Genomic DNA, 19707 nt, shown 5'->3' on the forward strand with positions numbered 1-19707 from the left:
AGCAATCGCATGTAAAGAATTTCTCCTAAAAATGGATATTTTACTTCCTATATAAATGTTGTGACTTCTTCATCTGAAGAATAAAGCTCTCATATGTAAATGTGAGTGTAATGAATCATTTGATTAGAAGCTTATGTGTCCAAAGTAGTCATGTCCTAATGGCATGTCACAGAGGAAATGTCAAGTCCTCCGAGTAGTGGTAGATCACACACATAAAAATAACAATAACTTTTTTTACTTAAGAAAGTCTAAGTTTTATTCTATTTATAAATCTAGTTACTTTTCTAGCCTTCAGATGTAAAATAAAAGCAATGTATGGAAGCCTTTAACCACTGGAAAATATAAGGCATAGTTTTAATATGAAGTATTTTGGAAAGTATTCTTATTATGCCCACAATTTAATAATAATACATGTACAGTCATTATTATATATAACTTTTATAAACTCACTTAACCTTAAGAAAACTCTCTGGCATAGGTCTATTATCATTTCTATTTTAGAGATAATGAAACTAAAGGGAAAGAGGATAGGTTGCTTGTTCAAGGTCAAACTGCTAGTAGGTTACGAAGTCAAGATTCCAACACAGGTATTCCGACCCCAAATCCTGTGTTTTGAATCATCGTCTAAAACTGCCTCTCAATAAACACTTTAAAATTGTTCCCATTAGCCATAAGATCTTAAAATAGGCTCTCTCTGTTTATATAACATATCAGTGAAAACTGTTTTCACTGCAATTGAACATCCACTTGCGAACAAAATGAAAAGTCAAACATGTCAAGCTCTTTTCTTCAGACTTTTTGATTGGCTTATTGGGTATTACTCAATATTGATTATCATCTGTGTACCAGACTCTTTGTGAGAGGCTAAAATACAACGGTATAAAAGATCACATCTATCCCCAGGGAAACTATAGTTAATAGTAACCAGTTAAACAATTTCTGTTCAGTGTCACAAACGCTACATAGGGTGCTATAAGAAGAACTCACTGAAGGGGCACCGAACCCAATCCTGGGGCTTAAGAAAAGCTTCCTGGAGGAGCAATTTTCAAGTATTTGCTAAAGTTGTTTGGTGTGGCTCCAATATGATGACAGCTAAAATTTGTATTAAGTTATATCAATTAAAAGACAGTTCAATCACTTCTCCATTAATACGAGACAAAGAAATCTCTCCTTTTGGAAAACAAGGAAATGTCTCATTTACAGTTTCATTTAGAGACATATCTAAACAATACAATTGGGCTGGAAATTTAGGCTTTAGTTCTTATACCACCACATATTAGCTGTGTTGGTTCTGGGGAATGAAGAATTGAAATGAATAGAAAGCCCTAAGCATTAGGCAAGAAAATGTGCACTATTATATCTTGTTATGATATGTGAGAAAAGGGGGACAAGGACATAAACAAAGGATGTGGAAGGACACATATGCTTCCATGTGCATCAGTGTTTAAGAGATGGGCTCGACAAGCAGTGTGGTAGGCAAGGATTGGTTTAGGGTGGCTCTACCTACATATGTCAGAAGGAGACTAATCAGAATCAGGAAGAATAGGTAATTTGCATGAAAATCTCAGACTGAGTCATTGTTTGTGTTCAGTGGCATCCCTAAGGTCAGTGAATCCAATACTCTGATCCCATTTAATTCCTTTTTCTAAGAAATCCTAGGTTATTATCTCTCTCGTCCTTCTCCCTTTTGAGTAGTAAATTTCTCCCTTCAATGGGAACTTTCTAATCAGCAGTGAAGCATATACAAGCTTCCCCCAGCTTATTGAAAAGAAAAAAATTCTTCTTTGATTCTTTCACAATTTCATTTCCTGGTCATTCATTCATTGATTCAACAAATATTCATTTGGTTTCTACTATGTGTCAGATACACAGATAACACAGTGATGAACAAATAGTCTCAGTCCATGCCCAATGCTGGTGGTTTTAATCACTCTATTGTATTATTTAAAAAAAAAAAAAAAAAAAACTCTATGATACCTAATTCAACATTTTCCCTAAAGATTGTTCTGGCAAATGTTAAGGAGCAAGAATTAAAGCATTACATTGAAATATCTATGCCAAATAATAAATGAAGGAAGATACAATTTATCTTTAAATTCCTACTCTTGCCTGTAATCCCAGGACTTTGGGAGGCCAAGGCAGGTGGATCACAAGGTCAGGAGATCAAGACCATTCTAGTTAACACGATGAAATCTCATCTCTACTAAAAATGCCAAAAAAAAAAAAAAAAAAAAAATCAGCCGTGCGTCGTGGCATGTGCCTGTAGTCCCAGCTACTCGGGAGGTGAAGGCAGGAGAATCGCTTGAACCTGGGAGGCAGAGGTTGCAGTGAGCAGATGTCGTGCCACTGCACTCCAGCCTGGGTAATAGAGGAAGACTCCGTCTTAAAAAAAAGAAAAAAAAAATCCTACTCTTAGCTCAGTGCACACTGTATAAGGACATTGAATGAATAGAAATTTGTGATGTTGACATGTAGAAAAGTTCTAAGAACTTGCATTCTACTAACTGACAGAGGTAGTGACGAATAGATGAGGACATTGGAGTATGGTGAGATGGCAGCGGAAATGAGATAAAAAAGAAGAGAAGGAAGTGAAAGAAAATGGTAAAATGTAAATTTCTAATTTGGCATGTTATATACCTTCAAGTGTAAAAATTAATTTGTTTTAAGCTATGAAAAAAATGAATGACAGTTTCAAACTAATGATAATTTAAAAATAGAGGATACGTGAAGCACTGAAGGACACCTCTTTACATTGTTACCAATGTATAGGCCTAGAATGTGGCCCTTGAGTGAAAGAAGTGATTTTTGTAATTGTTTCAGGTATTAGGCAGACAAATTCATATGTTTTATCTGAAAATAAGAACAATATATAAATCAGATTCAAGCATGTGTCAATATATTATACCCACTTGGGCACTGAATAAAAATGAATTGTCCTACTGGCTAGATCACAGACGTTACGTAGGGGAAGTATAATTTTAAATTATCTAATGCTTTGAACTATATAGAGTTTGAAGGCATTTAAGAAATCCAACAATTATTTTTTTACTTATCTACAAAGATTTATAGAAGAAAATAATACAATTCCCTATCTGTTTATTACACATGCCCAAAAATCCTCCTCAATATTTTTCCCCCAATGAAAGGATCAAAGTGGTCTAGAAATAACAAGAAATGATAGCAGCCCTTAGAATCTACAAGCCTTGAGGGGTGACTGTCACCAGTCTGCTGCTGATAGACACAAAGTGATGTCTATGAATGCATGGCTCAATTGATGGTCCGTCCTCCAAGGACTGATCTGGGTCTCATTTTGCTATTTTTAATTATGATCCCAGGCTTGCAAGATGACATCATATTTGGGGGTCTCAATACTCACTAACTCTTAAGCATGCAGGAGACCTGAAACTCCTGAGGCTAATGATAAAAATAATTTATACTTAAAACGAGTAAACATATCCTCCCACAGAAGAAAGAACTGAACATGGACTGAAGTTTACATCCTGGACTTTGATTCCCGAAGAAGTGAGGTTTTTGCGGGACACTTTGCATATCTGTTTACTACTACAGAGGATTTTAACTTCACAAGGAAACTCATAATAAAAGGAATGTAGCGTCTTGTGTATAAATGTGTGTTTCTTAAAAATGGCTCATAATATTGACAGGAACTTAACCTCATTTACAGGAAAAAAATTTACGGAAAAAAACAACCTCATCAAAAAGTGGGCAAAGGAAACAGACACTTCTCAAATGAATACGCTTATGCTGCAAATGAACACATGTAAAAAAGCTCAACATCACTGATCATTAGAGAAATGCAAACCAAAACCACAACGAGATACCATCTCACACCAGTCAGAATGGCAATTATTAAAAAGTCAAGAAACAATAGAAGCTGGCAAGGAGAAATAGGAACACTTTTACACTGTTCGTGGGAATATAAATTAGTTCAACCATTGTGGAAGACAGTGGTGATTCCTCAAAGATCAAGAAATACCATGTGACCCATCAATCCCATTCCTGGGTATACACCCAAAGAAACATAAATCATTTTATTATAAAGATACATGCATGTGGCTGGGCGCGGTGGCTCCTGCCTGGAATCGTAGTACTTTGGGAGGCCAAGGCAGGTGGATCACGAGGTCAGAAGATTAAGATCAGCCTGGTGTTAGAAATTGTCAATGTTATGTTGTTGATTAGGTTTTATTGCCTTCCTTTAAGAAATGTTGACCTGGTGCTATGGTGCACACCTGTAATCCCAGCACTTTGGGAGGCCGAGGCGGGCAAAAAATGAGGTCAGGAGTTTGAGAACAGCCTGGTCAAGATAGTGAAACCCCGTCTCTACTAAAAATACAAAAATTAGCCAGGCATGGTGGCATGTGCCTGTAATCCCAGCTACTTAGGAGGCTAAGGCAGGAGAATTGCTTGAAACCGGGAGGTGGAAGTTGCAGTGAGCCAAGATGGTGTCACTGCACTCCAGACTGGGTAACAGAGTGAGACTCTGTCTAAAAACAAAAAAAGTGTTGACAACTAGATATTGATGGATATTGATGGAAATATCTTCAGAGCGATAAAGGGAATCTATGAGAAACTAATAGTTGATAACATATTTAATAGTGAAAGACTTAAGACGTTACCCTAAGATTCAAAGTAAATAATGTATACTCACTCTCATCACTTCTATTATATATTTTGTTGAAATTTTATGCAGTGCAATAATGCAGGAAAAAGAAATAAGACACACCAATTAGAAAGGTGAAGCATAGTTAAATGGAAAGGATATGATTGCACAAATAGAAAATCTTTAAGAAATCTACCAAAAGCAATATGAACAATAAAAGTGAATATAGTCATGTAGAAAGACACAAAGAGAACAAACAAAAATCCAGTTTTATTTCTATATACTAAGAACAAAAGTTAGAAAAACTGACATTTTAAAAAAATCAAATAGCAGGAAATATTTAAGGATAAATTTAACTGAATACGTATAAATCCTGGACAATAAAATCCACAAAACCTCACATACTATATAGTGACTTTTATCAAGACAATGCGGTATTGCCATAAGGGTAAATATGTAATCAATGAAACAGAATAGAGTCCAGAAATAGAACCACACCTGTTCAGTCAATTGATTTTGCTGAAGTCAGAATAATTAAATAGAGAAAAGACAGTAGTCCACAATAAATGGAGGTAGAACAACAGGATCTCCATGTAAAACAAAAAGAATCCTGATTCTTACTTCACATTATATGTAAAAATTTTGAAACAGATCAAAGACCTGAAGGCAAAACTAAAGCTAGAAATTTCTAAAAGAAAACATAGGAGAAAGTCTTGTTGACTTTGGAGTAAAAATTATCTCTAAAGAACATCATAAGCACAAAATATTTTTTTAATTGATAATTGGACTTCTTGCCAATTTAAACTTTCTCCACTTCCAAATATCATTAGAAAAAAAATTCACACCACAGTCTGTGGCGAGGAGGGCAAATATTCACAATATATATGGTGTATGAGAAAATAAACAAACTACATAAAGAATACTTATAACTCAATAAATAAACCAGCAACCTAATTTAAAATGAGCAAAACGTTTGAAGGTCCTTTGCATTCATTTTCTAGAGCTGCTGTAACAAAGTACCACAGACTGGGGAACTTCAACAATAATTCATTTTCTTACAGTGCTGGATGCTCAAAGTTCAAGATTAAGATGTCAGCAGGGTTGGTTTCTTCTGGGGCCTCTGTCCTTGCCTACAGATGGCTGTCTTCTCCCTGTGTCTTCACACGGACTTCCCTCTGTCTATATCTGTGTCCAAATTTCCTTTTATTGTAAGGATACCAGTCACACTAGATTAGGACCCACCCTAATAACTTCATTTTAAATTAATTATCTCTTTGGAGACGCTGTCTCCAAATACAGTTGCATTTTTAGGTACTGGGAACTTCGATGTGAGAATTTGAGGTACGGGGAACTTCAATGTAGGAATTTTAGAGTACTGTCAGCCCCAAAACACACTTTATTAAAACTGTATACTAATGACTAATAAGAACAAAAACAATTATCAAAATCATTAGTAATCAGTTTAATAGAAACTAAAATCACATTTAGATACTACTATATATTAATCAGAATGGTAAAAATGATAAGGACTAATAATAGAATATGTTGGAGAGAATACAGAGCAACTGGAACTCTCATGCATTGCTGATAGGAATGCAAACTGGTACGATCCCTTTGCAAAATAGTTGGGCAGTCTCCTATAAAGTTAAACCATATGACCAAGAGTCCCATGTAATCTCCGTGATTATACTCTAATTATGTAATCATGTACAAATCATTTGTTCCCATGGGATATATCCAGAGACTCCAACATTATCTGCCACATGTTAAGTACAGACAAAATATTTATTGAATGAATGAATAAATGAATGGGGTTTCTTTAACCCACAAACTATTATTGAACATTTAGGTTATTTCCAGTGTAAAGGTAAATCCTCAATCATGTATCTTGTAATTTAGGCATCTTTCAAGCCTCCTGAAGGACCTTCCTGAATACTCTCCCAAAAACTTGTGCCAATTTTTATATTCCTATCTGTAGCATGATGTAGTTATCTGACTCTGCTCTTTACCTAGCATCAGGCATTAAAATTCACTGTACTATTGCCAATTTGAAGTATTATAATTATATTATAAGAGGTATTGATCTTTTTCCATAGAATTTATGTTTCTTCTTTGTAAATTTCAGAGTCTATTTTTATAGCTGTGCATTATGATTTGTTCATTATACAAAAGCAAATGTCATCCATGTCTTCTAATCATAACACAGTCTACATAATTTTTAAATTTACAGAATTAAAGCAGGACTTTGTATCTACTTTCTGCTACATAAGAATATTTTTATTAAAGAACATTTCATTAAGCATACCAAGCAATGTGTTTAATATATATATACTTCAAAAAATGCACTTTTAATTTTTTGTATTAGAAATGTATTATTTATACTCAGTGAAGTTTTAGATGGTGATTATATGTGGGAGACACTAAACTGAACATTTTATTTCAATTCCTACTTATGCATTCATAGTCAAGGGCATTGCAACAGTTTCTTTATTAGCAACCATTATATAGGTAATTATATTTTCTATGGAATAGACAGTGGCACTAGAAAAGACAGTTCATTAGTGGTGCAATTATATATTAGAGCTATACATCCTATTCTTTTTAAAAGCACATACACATGCACACTCCTGTACTCAATTCCATATACCACTGTGAATTCTCAAACTTAAAGGAAAAATATTTCAAAAGTATTAGCCTTCCAAAGAAGAAAAACCAACATTCAGTTTTAAAACTTCTTTCACAAGGCAAAATAGTAAAAAACAGGAATTGATTTTCAAATGCTGGTGGAATGAGAAATTATTTGATGTCATTGAGCACACTGGTTAGGATATTGTGGCACTCAGCAGCCAGGAGACTCCTCACCCAAAAAACAATTATTGAGCATCAACTGTTTTCTGGAAAGTACCTATAATCATACATGTTTAGAATGATATTAAAATAAGGATGGGTAGATGTTCTTGGAGACAGGAGAAAGAAATAAGAAGAAATAGACTGTAGGTGAGCAGAGAAGAGAGAACTGTGAAGACTTTTTTCATGATTAGTGGCAAATTAATCACCATGCTCAATAGTTACTGTTTTATCTTTTGTTGAATAATGAACAGTCACTGTAAATTTAGTACAATATTTATTCATTTGAAAAGATCTCAGAAACATAGACTTATTTTTAGAAGATGAAAATAAATAAGTCCTGGATGTTTGTTGCCAAACTGAATTTGGAACTAACAAAGGTTCTGCACACAGTGCCAGCCAGCCACTGATAAATGAATCAGTCCTTCTCCACATTGACACAGAGGGAGAAGAGAATGCTACAAAACTACAGCCATTTTATAAGAGCCAGATTTACCTAAATCGCTCACGTTTCAATCACTTGTGTCAACACTGTATGGAAACATCTTTAAGTCTTCAATAAAATGCTTATGCATTAAGGGCTGTTGAGGCCACATAACAGACCACATTTTTCTACTCATATTTGGCATAGGTAGTCAATGGTACCCTGACACGGTGCTTAGCCTCCAAGAGCTTAGATTCTAAAATAAGCAATATTGAAGCACATAAAAAAGAAACCATATGCACATCACTTGTTTGAGGATTTTCGTGGAAAATCTCACCATTTATAAACCCTCATTATAAGAATGTCTCACTTCTTTTTTTTTTAATAAGAAACTTCTATCCTATTCAAGCCATTACATTTTTTGTTTTTGTTTAAAATTTGTTTTTCCTGATACATAACTTATACGTGGGAACTAAATGATGAGAATGGAACAACACACACTGTGGCCTGCCAGAAGGTGGAGGGTGGGAGAAGGGAGAGGATCAGGAGAAATAACCAATAGGTACCTGGCTTAATACCTGGTTGATGAAATAATCTATACAGCAAACCCCCAGGACACGAGTTTACCTATATATAAGAATGTCTCATTTCTAGCAGAAATCCCTTATGCTATGAGAAAGAGAAAACAATTCATTATCACTATGCACATTACTAGTCATAGGTACCATTTAACAAACATTTTGAACCACAACAATACTCTGTATGGTTGATATAAGTATCCATATTTTACAGACCCAAATGAAAAAGAATATTCAGATTAAATCATTTCTCAAAGTCACACTGCTAGTGAGTGATAAAGTCTTATACTATCAGACTCTCTACCTTCAAAGCCCTAGTTCCTGAAAAGATTAATATACTCTCTCCTAAAATAACTTTGATGGTCCACTATATGTCCATCACTCTTAGAAAACTTATTTTAAACATTTAACAATATTTGTGGGGCCTTCAAGAAAAAACTGAGCCCAGGCACAGTAGCTCAATGCCTGTAATCCCAGCACTTTGGGAGGCTGAGGTGGAAGGATCTATTGAGACCCAGAGTTTGAGACCAGCCTGGGCTAACATAGCAAAACTCCATTTCATAAATAAATAAATAAGCAAGCCGGGCATGGTGGTATGCGCCAGTAGTCTCAGCTCCTTGGGAAGCTGGGGCTGGAAGATTGCTTGAGCCCAGATGTTCAAGGCTGCAGTAAGCTATGATCAGGCCACTGTACTCTAGCCCAGGTAACAGAGTGCTACCTTGTCTCAAAAATAAAAAAGGAAGAAAGAACTGAAAACCCTTCAATATCGTTCTTCTCCTGATTATGTGAGAAGATCGCAGATCTTTTTCGGGAAATGAAGAATTCCCTCTACTGAAAGAACTAGTATTGAGCTGCATGCTGTAATTTCTATGCTCCAAGACATGCACAACCAAGGGACTTCAGCCAAGTGTCACAAGCAATGTGCTATGTACTCAGTAACCAGACTTATGCTGATTGTGTGACCCTCATAACTGGACAGTCTTCACAACGCTGAGGTTTGCACAGCAGACTGTGGAGTAGGACCACATGCTTTTGTGGTTCTAATCTATGCCATAACATGTGCCCTGGAGAAATAGGGCCACTATGTTGATCCATACAATAACCGCTTTACAACAGGGTATGGAACATTCGTTTTATTGTCTTTCTTTTTTAATGTAGTTTACTAAATTTATTTCCTCATTAGATTATGTGCTGAACATGCTTCTTGGGTAGATTTTAACTGAGGAACATAACGCTTCAGAAGTGGACACAGATGCAAATTCCCAAGCCATCGAAGCTCTTATTAACATGGGGTTTTAAGCTCATATTGGTCATCTGACTCAGCACTCAGAAAACTAAGCTAAAAAATTGTTTAAGTACCTTCTGTACAAAAGCCTTTAGCTTTACATTACTTCCTTTCTACTTTATGGCCTGAGAAATTTTTCTAATATCTCTGAAAGTTTTATCAATAGCTTGCAATGATACACTTCCACAGTTAGATTTCAAATCTCTAAACTTCAGCTTAGCCTAAAATTACACTGAGGAATCACAGTGGGAACTGTTTAATGAGTTAATTAGTACTCACTCTTCTAATAGAGCTGTACTCATCAATCTGGGAGATAAATAGCAGATGCCTGCTTTCTGAGTTATCTTTCTTTTCCCACATCCTTATTGTCCATTTAACCATTTGATCCAATCAGGACAACTTTTTGAGTAAGAATTGGATATATTCCCAAGTTCAGGAGAATTCAATTACCTAAGATGTAGCTAAAAAAATTAGCAGTCCTGTTTGGAAAGCTAGTAAATGAATTAGTCCCTTACCCTTAGGAAATGCAATGATTTTACCCGAAAAAAAAAGTCTTTTCTCTATGGAGGGTGATGATGATTTACTAGGGACAACTTCTAGGCTCAGAACAAGGGTAACTCGGCTGCTGCTCATGGAATTCAAATTAAGAAGATCAAAATTCCAGGGCATTTTAAAACCAGGATGCTGGCAATCTAGTGTTCATTAATACTAGACTTATAAATGGCATATACAGAAAGAAAAATTGAAATTCATGTCACCTAAATGAAATACATATTTGTAGATACAGAAAATTTACATTAGAATACACAAGAATCTATCAATACTACTAATTACTTCTGTGGAGGTAAGAATTAGATACATTCCCAAGTTTAGGAGAATTCGATTACCTAGGATGTATCTAAAAAATTTAGCAGTCCTGTTTGGAAAGCTAGGAAATGATGGGATGATAAGGGTGGAGGGAGACTTTTACTTTTCACTTAACACACTGTTGTCCTTTATTCCACCACAGATGTATAGTACAGCAATAGTAATAATGCTATTACAATAATATAATAATAATGAATAATAAGAAGTGGCTCATAATAGGTACAAAGAGGAAAGTTGGAGGAGTGGGAGTTTACAATCTTTAAGCCACAGAGGCAAAGGTCCTTTATCCCAATTTACATATCTGATCTCAATTTGCTCCAGTCTATATCCCAACATCTAGATATATAATCATAGCCAGTTGCTTCTCTTATTCAGACACAGAGATATAACAAGTTTATAAACTTCTGGGATTAAATAGTCCCAGAAGTATTTAATCTGTCAGCCACAGCCCTTCTTGCCTCTTAGAGAACCACCAGTACTGCAGAAAGGGATGTTTTCTTCAAGTCCTGTGTTAGCATTAAAAATATTTTTCTTATTGAAATTATAATAAAACTTGAAAATAACTCAAAAAATTCCATTTAACCCACAATGTACCTATAATAAGACACTAATAACGCTCAGTATGGATATAGCCCACATTTAAAATTGGATTTCTCTGAGTCTGTGAATTGCATCCCAAACACCTGACTTAGAAATGAAAAGTACTACAACAATTAATTTTTGAAAATGGAAATAACGGCTGGGCACGGTGGCTCACATCTGTAATCCCAGCACTTTCGGAGGCCAAGGTGGGCAGATTGCCTGAGCTCAGGAGTTTGTGACCAGCCTGGGCAACAAGTAAAATCCTGTCTCTACTAAAACACAAAAAATTAGCCAGGTGTGGCAGTGTGCACCTGTAGTCCCAACAACTTGGGAGGCTGAGGCAGGAGAATTGCTTGAACCTGGGAGGTGGAGGTTGCAGTGAGCTGAGATCGCGCCACTGCACTCCAGCCTGGGTGAGACAGCAAGACTCCATCTCAAAAAAAAAAAAGAAAGAAAATAATCACTCTAGACTTGCCATGTATACAGCTTTGAGATATGTGTATACAGGTGATATTTTTTAATGTGCCAGGCTTTTGTGTTTCAGAGTCATTAGAAGGCAAATGCAAACCACAAAGGAGTAGAAGGTTAGATGACAAGATCAGAAAATGGAAAATATTAAAAATGAACGCATTTAAGTTTGAATTTGTGCATATTCAAAGTTGAGAAAATTTTCATTTGAATTCTGTAACATATAATTATGTCATTCCAACATGAAAGTGAATTAGACACAAACTAAATGCTTTAAATACAACATAGCAAACAAAAGCACATAATCAATTTATGAACTAGTTGTATAACTTTATAGGATGCCAGTGTACAAAAAGCAACAATGATCTCAAATCCCAGGGCTCTATAAAAGAAGCATTTTACTTTAATTAATGAAAGTAAAGACAAATTCTTGAAGAATAAGTTGGATAATGATAGTAATTATGATATTTCTATGCTTGATCTTAATGCTCAAAAAAGATTCTTGAAATCCCACCAAGTTTTTTAAAAAACATAATTAAGCAACCGACAACTGAAAACCAAAACCTACCAATGCCACTAGACAAGCTTTTTACCTTTCTGTATCTTAATTATTCCTCTTTGGACGATGTGACATATAAAATTCTTCTTAGCTCTAAGACAATTATGTGTTAACTAAAATTATTATGATATCCCTTATCCTGAGAACGTAGTAAGTATATAATAACTAAGATGATCAATTTTCACTATTGACCAGGCTCATACATAATCATTGAAGAATTATAGTTGAAAACATTCTTACAGGAAAACATGCTCTTTATTTACCTGATGGGAGAAGGTATTTGCTAATGGAGAATTATCCTATACACCATACCTTAATGACAAAACTTTTAAATATTTAAAGGACAAACACATATTGAACAAACAGTGAAAATAACATCATAGTTTATTCATTATATGTTTTCTAAACACCTCCTATGTGTCACGCACTGTGTCAGACAGTGGGAATACAAGATGAAATGGCAGGGCCAGTGCCTTCAGGGAGTTGGAGTTCAGCAGAGGCAGTTAATTAAATGAGTACTTTAAACAATTATGAGTGTAAGAAGAAAAATGTGTTGAGGGGATGGTGATTTCACTACCTAAACATCCTTTTGTGTTTCAGAGTCATTATTTATCATTATGTAGTAGAGAAGAGAAGCACAATTAAAATATAACATTAAAGAGAGATAGTTTAATATACAGTGTTAATTGTTTTACAAATAAATACAGTGTTGAAATTCAACACAAATTGTTAGAAGAAAGACCTGGGCCTGTGAGGAAAATATTTATAGCCCTAAATCCCATAGCACTTCCCTAATGTAATAATTTCTGCTTTAGATTCTGTGTTGCCAACACCTGTCTGTTTGCAAATAAACCTCTCACAATCATTAGTCATGTTTGCTCATGCTGAACACTTCTCTCCTTGAAAAATTAGCACCTGCAGAGAACACACACACACACACACACACACACACAAAAGAATATCACTCTCTGAGCATCTTCAGGCTGCAACTTTGGTACAGATGTGCCAAAACATCTCTAATTGCACAGCTGGCTTCCTCTGGAACCCATCAACCCAAAAGATAACAGCCAAGCACGAAGCAATGTGGCCAAAAACTGCAACACTGTGTAGCATGTGAAAATTTTGCTTTGATTTTTATATTGGATTAGTGGTCTGCACATAAAACTAGCAGTAAACAGAATCCTGCAGGGTGCATGTTTTCAAGAGCACACCCAGTCACATGTTCTCTTTAATGGCTGTACTGCACTAACACTCTGGCATGACAGGGTTTCTTATGGCTTGAACCAGGAGTGGGGTGTGCATGTGTCTGGAAGCCCATGACGATTGTGATACCAGTTGAAAAGGTAAAATAAGTATTTCTCATACGCTATGTGAAATTCTTCATGCTGTCAAGCTTGATTTGAAGCTTGAAAGAAATTGGTCATGAGCTCTTTGTCTGCAAAACTGACTTCATCAATCATGCTTTTAAGGAAAAATATGGTTCCTGTCAACATGGGCATTATTCTAACATACACACATAGTTGGATGTGCATTTCCTTTCAAAGACTTGGCTATGGTACTGTATAGTTTGAAGTTTATAAGGCACTTTGAAAATATACAAATTACTATATCTTGATTAAAAAAAACAAAGGGAGGAACTAACACCAGAATAGTTAAGACTTTATTAGATGATGTCATTTAATAATAGAATATTTAGATATGAATAGAACTGGTAGTGAACGTGATGACAAGGGAAGTCACACTTCTCAGGAGTGTTAAAATATTTCTAGACATCAAAATATGCCAAACAAAATGCCACATTTGGTTTACTTAATCCTCAATCTTTGACAATGGAATAAAGAGCATGTAAAGGGAAAACACATAATTAGCCCCCTTGATCCTAATTTTGCTTAAACTCTTATAATGCTACTTACTAAAATGAGATGTTTATTTCATTATTATTACTGTAGAAATCTGAGAAAATACAGGTCTATTCAATTTCACATAGACTTCAAGTAGACTTCAGAACAATACCACTCAGTTTGCCTGGTCTTTTTGGCAACAGCAGGAAATGATACAAGCGAAATCAGTTCTTGATTAAGGGAGGAGCAGAATTGCATTAGTTAGATATTCTGGTAGTGCTGCAAACTACAATGACAAATGAAGACAGCCCAAGACTTAAGATGTAAAGTTATGTAGCTCATGCAGTTCAATGTCAGCATTTGGAGGCTACATGATGAATATTTACGGAAGTATAAGAAAAAAGTAAGAACAAAATTTACCCCTTATTGATGCTTCAAAAATCATTGGTGTATATTTAACAAAAGAAGTGTCTAAATAGGTCTGAAGTTAAACCACAGTACTGAACACACTAGATAAGATAACACTGACTATTATACAAGATTTAAGACTTAAGGGGAGGGACTGACTTACTCAAAATGGAAAAAGCCTTGAGGCTGGGGTCAGAATACAGCGTTCCAGCTTCTGGGTCAGAGAATACATGGGAAAAGACCCATGGAGCTGCCTTTGATGTGCCAGACTGTCTGCTTTGCTCATACCTCTTGTTTGCCCATACCCCGAAATTATTATTAATGCTTCTTACTGCATAGGGGGAAAAAAAAAAAAAAAAAAAAAAAAAAAAAAAAAAAAAAAAAAAAAAAAGCTGTTCTAGCGTCACCATTGCTATTGAGTAGTCTCACGTGAAACTTCTGGAGCCTCATCACTTTTTTTCTCAACTGTGATAGAATATGTAGCCTCATCACCTACTAGGGTCCAGTTCTTCCTTCTTAAAACAAGAAGGATAAATGAGATTAGTTTTAGTTTCAGCTGTCTCACTTTATAAATCTTTTTACTAATTCTAACACATGTGTCTCTAAGAGCATTCGAAACTTTCCTAACAGAGATTTTAAAATGCTGGCATGCTAACTCCCAATCAAGACTCTGAGGTTCTGCAGGTAACTTTTACAGCCTACTAATAAAAGCTATTTTATTAGATTTGTTGTGCTTTGTCTTACCAAGAATATAAACTCCTGCTTTGAAGAAAGGGAATGAAGTTCAATTTTATCTTCTAATTCCATTCAAACTGAAACTATACAGACTCTTTAGACAGACTCTTTTGTACTGTAATTCAATAGATGAAATTTAACTTTGTTTTATCACCCTTGGCAGAAAAATCATTCAACCTCTGAGTCTCAGATAGATGATTTGGGGAAATCTGAATTACACCTAACCTGGCAGTGAGCAGGCATCTGAAACAGATGATCTCTTCCTTTCTGCACCAATATCTGTATTTTTATATTTCTTGGATTTAATTTAGAAACTAATTTTACATATATTCCTATAAGACTCTGTCTTATGGAATTTTCAGGTTCCACTCAGATAACTGTATTAGATTAATTCTCAAAGGCAGGAATAGTGTCACCAGATATTAAAAAGCAAGTTTCTATACATATGTTGACCCAAACAATAATATCATTATTATTTGTAGACTTCCTAGGATTGCAGAATGCCTGTCACATATCTGCATAATTCATCTGGACCTGTGTCCCTCTTCCTAAAAATAATTGTTAACGTCACAGAAAAAGGTCACTGAACCCAACCCAATTAGAGAATTTAGAGAAATAAGTTCACTTAGCTAAGCATTCACTGAAGTTGCTCTCTGATAAAACCTAAGAATTTCTTAGCCACAAGAATATTTAATTTGGGACAGGCAAAAGTCACTTGGAGTCAAATTTATCCTTAAGTGCCAGCTGCAATATACTCTAATGGGTTATAACACCCTACAAACAGTAACATCCTTGCAGTGGACATTCATGGGCTAGAAGTGGCTGGATGTGCATGAGCTCTGAGAAGGAGGAGATTTTGTCTAAAGTTCCTATACCACACCCTAGGTGATACAAGTTATGTACCTGATGACAAAGGCTACTCATGGAAATGCAAAAGTTAGAGTTAAAAAAAAAAAAAAAAAGATATAGGCAAAAGTCCAAGAATTTTACTCAACAAATACTTATTGATTGAGAGTCGGCCACCTGCCAAACACACTGTTCTAGGCACTGAGGGCACAGAATTGAACAAAAGGAATGAAAACCTCCCCCTCAGAGCAACACATGGGGGCCAAGCCAGGAAAAGCAGAGACTGCACCAAAAACAGCTCAATCGCAGAGGAGAAGAATATCATGCATGACAAAGCCACATGGCAGGAAGCAAGGGAAAAGTCAACAACTAAGAGGCAGAGATATTGGGGCATGATGATGCAGTAATCGAGAGAGCATCCAATAAGCACATTAACTGACAGAGCCGCCCTGGGGTTTTAGATGCTGGCCCTGTTCCCATTGCTCTGCCTCTCTGATTCCTAAGAGAATAGAATCTCCACGAGGCAAGCAGCCAGGGCAGATTCCAGACTCCGACATTCAGACTATTTCAGTACCTATAATGTTTGGATGTGAGAAAAAACTTGGCTTGTTAAGTGCCATATTCTGCACAATGACAAGTCTGTATGGTAATAAATTATCCTGCACAGTACTATTGTATTTCAATTGACTGTATAACAACATAGGAGATAAACTAATTATCCATGGGTATTAAAGATGGTTGTTTAAAAAGGCATTAGAAAACTAAGTAGGGGGGGGGCGGAGCAAGATGGCCGAATAGGAGCAGCTCCAGTCTTCAACTCCCAGCGCCAGCGATACAGAAGACCGGTGATTTCGGCATTTTCAACTGAGGTACTGGGTTCATCTCACTGGGGAGTGCCGGACGATCGGTACTGGTCAGCTGCTGCAGCCCGACCAGCGAGAGCTGAAGCAGGGCGAGGCATTGCCTCACCTGAGAAGCGCAAGGGGGAAGGGAATCCCTTTTCCTAGCCAGGGGAACTGAGACACACAACACCTGGAGAATCGGGTAACTCCCACCCCAATACTGCGCTTTGAGCAAACAGGCACACCAGGAGATCATATCCCACACCTGGCCGGGAGGGTCCCACACCCACGGAGCCTCCCTCATTGCTATTACAGCAGTCTGTGATCTACCGGCAAGGCAGCAGCGAGGCTGGGGGAGGGGCGCCCGCCATTGCTGAGGCTTAAGTAGGTAAACAAAGCTGCTGGGAAGCTCGAACTGGGTGGAGCTCACAGCAGCTCAAGGAAACCTGCCTGTCTCTGTAGACTCCACCTCTGGGGGCAGGGCACAGAAAACAATAACAAAGCAGCAGACACCTCTGCAGACGCAAACGACTCTGTCTGACAGCTTTGAAGAGAGCAGTGGATCTCCCAACACGGAGGTTGAGATCTGAGAAGGGACAGACTCCCTGCTCAAGCGGGTCCCTGACCCCTGAGTAGCCTAACTGGGAGACATCCCCCACTAGGGGCAGTCTGACACCCCACACCTCACAGGGTGGAGTACACCCCTGAGAGGAAGCTTCCAAAGCAAGAATCAGACAGGTACACTTGCTGTTCAGAAATATTCTATCTTCTGCAGCCTCTGCTGCTGTTACCCAGGCAATCAGGGTCTGGAGTGGACCTCAAGCAATCTCCAACAGACCTACAGCTGAGGGTCCTGACTGTTAGAAGGAAAACTATCAAACAGGAAGGACACCTACACCAAAACCCCATCAGTACATCACCATCATCAAAGACCAGAGGCAGATAAAACCACAAAGATGGGGAAAAAGCAGGGCAGAAAAGCTGGAAATTCAAAAAACAAGAGCGCATCTCCCCCGGCAAAGGAGCGCAGCTCATCGCCAGCAACGGATCAAAGCTGGACGGAGAATGACTTTGACGAGATGAGAGAAGAAGGCTTCAGTCCATCAAATTTCTCAGAGCTAAAGGAGGAATTACGTACCCAGCGCAAAGAAACTAAAAATCTTGAAAAAAAAGTGGAAGAATTGACGGCTAGACTAATTAATGCAGAGAAGGTCATAAACGAAATGAAAGAGATGAAAACCATGACACGAGAAATACGTGACAAATGCACAAGCTTCAGTAACCGACTCGATCAACTGGAAGAAAGAGTATCAGCAATTGAGGATCAGATGAATGAAATGAAGCGAGAAGAGAAACCAAAAGAAAAAAGAAGAAAAAGAAATGAACAAAGCCTGCAAGAAGTATGGGATTATGTAAAAAGACCAAATCTACGTCTGATTGGGGTGCCTGAAAGTGAGGGGGAAAATGGAACCAAGTTGGAAAACACTCTTCAGGATATCATCCAGGAGAACTTCCCCAACCTAGTAGGGCAGGCCAACATTCAAATCCAGGAAATACAGAGAACGCCACAAAGATACTCCTCGAGAAGAGCAACTCCAAGACACATAATTGCCAGATTCACCAAAGTTGAAATGAAGGAAAAAATCTTAAGGGCAGCCAGAGAGAAAGGTCGGGTTACCCACAAAGGGAAGCCCATCAGACTCACAGCAGATCTCTCGGCAGAAACTCTCCAAGCCAGAAGAGAGTGGGGGCCAATATTCAACATTCTTAAAGAAAAGAATTTTAAACCCAGAATTTCATATCCAGCCAAACTAAGTTTCATAAGTGAAGGAGAAATAAAATCCTTTACAGATAAGCAAATGCTTAGAGATTTTGTCACCACTAGGCCTGCCTTACAAGAGACCCTGAAGGAAGCACTCAACATGGAAAGGAACAACCGGTACCAGCCATCTCAAAAACATGCCAAAATGTAAAGACCATCGAGGCTAGGAAGAAACTGCATCAACTAATGAGCAAAATAACCAGTTAATATCATAATGGCAGGATCAAGTTCACACATAACAATCTTAACCTTAAATGTAAATGGACTAAATGCTCCAATTAAGAGACACAGACTGGCAAACTGGATAAAGAGTCAAGACCCATCAGTCTGCTGTATTCAGGAGACCCATCTCACACGCAGAGACATACATGGGCTCAAAATAAAGGGATGGAGGAAGATTTACCAAGCAAATGGAGAACAAAAAAAAGCGGGGGTTGCAATACTAGTCTCTGATAAAACAGACTTTAAACCATCAAAGATCAAAAGAGACAAAGAAGGCCATTACATAATGGTAAAGGGATCAATTCAACAGGAAGAGCTAACTATCCTAAATATATATGCACCCAATACAGGAGCACCCAGATTCATAAAGCAAGTCCTTAGAGACTTACAAAGAGACTTAGACTCCCATACAATAATAATGGGAGACTTCAACACTCCATTGTCAACATTAGACAGATCAACGAGACAGAAAGTTAACAAGGATATCCAGGAATTGAACTCATCTCTGCAGCAAGCAGACCTAATAGACATCTATAGAACTCTCCACCCCAAATCAACAGAATATACATTCTTCTCAGCACCACATCGTACTTATTCCAAAATTGACCACGTAATTGGAAGTAAAGCACTCCTCAGCAAATGTACAAGAACAGAAATTATAACAAACTGTCTCTCAGACCACAGTGCAATCAAACTAGAACTCAGGACTAAGAAACTCAATCAAAACCGCTCAACTACATGGAAACTGAACAACCTGCTCCTG

General features: G+C 37.1%; 1 protein-coding gene across 2 annotated transcripts in view; it reads right to left on the minus strand.

Annotated features, from left to right (window-relative positions):
* KCNH5 (potassium voltage-gated channel subfamily H member 5) overlaps positions 1-19707 on the minus strand; it is a 347163-nt gene that overhangs the window by 167701 nt on the left and 159755 nt on the right. The gene's annotated exons all lie outside the window — the stretch shown is intronic.

The sequence above is a fragment of the Theropithecus gelada genome, chromosome 7b (genome assembly GCF_003255815.1).
Source record: "Theropithecus gelada isolate Dixy chromosome 7b, Tgel_1.0, whole genome shotgun sequence".
Classification (NCBI taxonomy): Eukaryota; Metazoa; Chordata; class Mammalia; order Primates; family Cercopithecidae; genus Theropithecus; species Theropithecus gelada.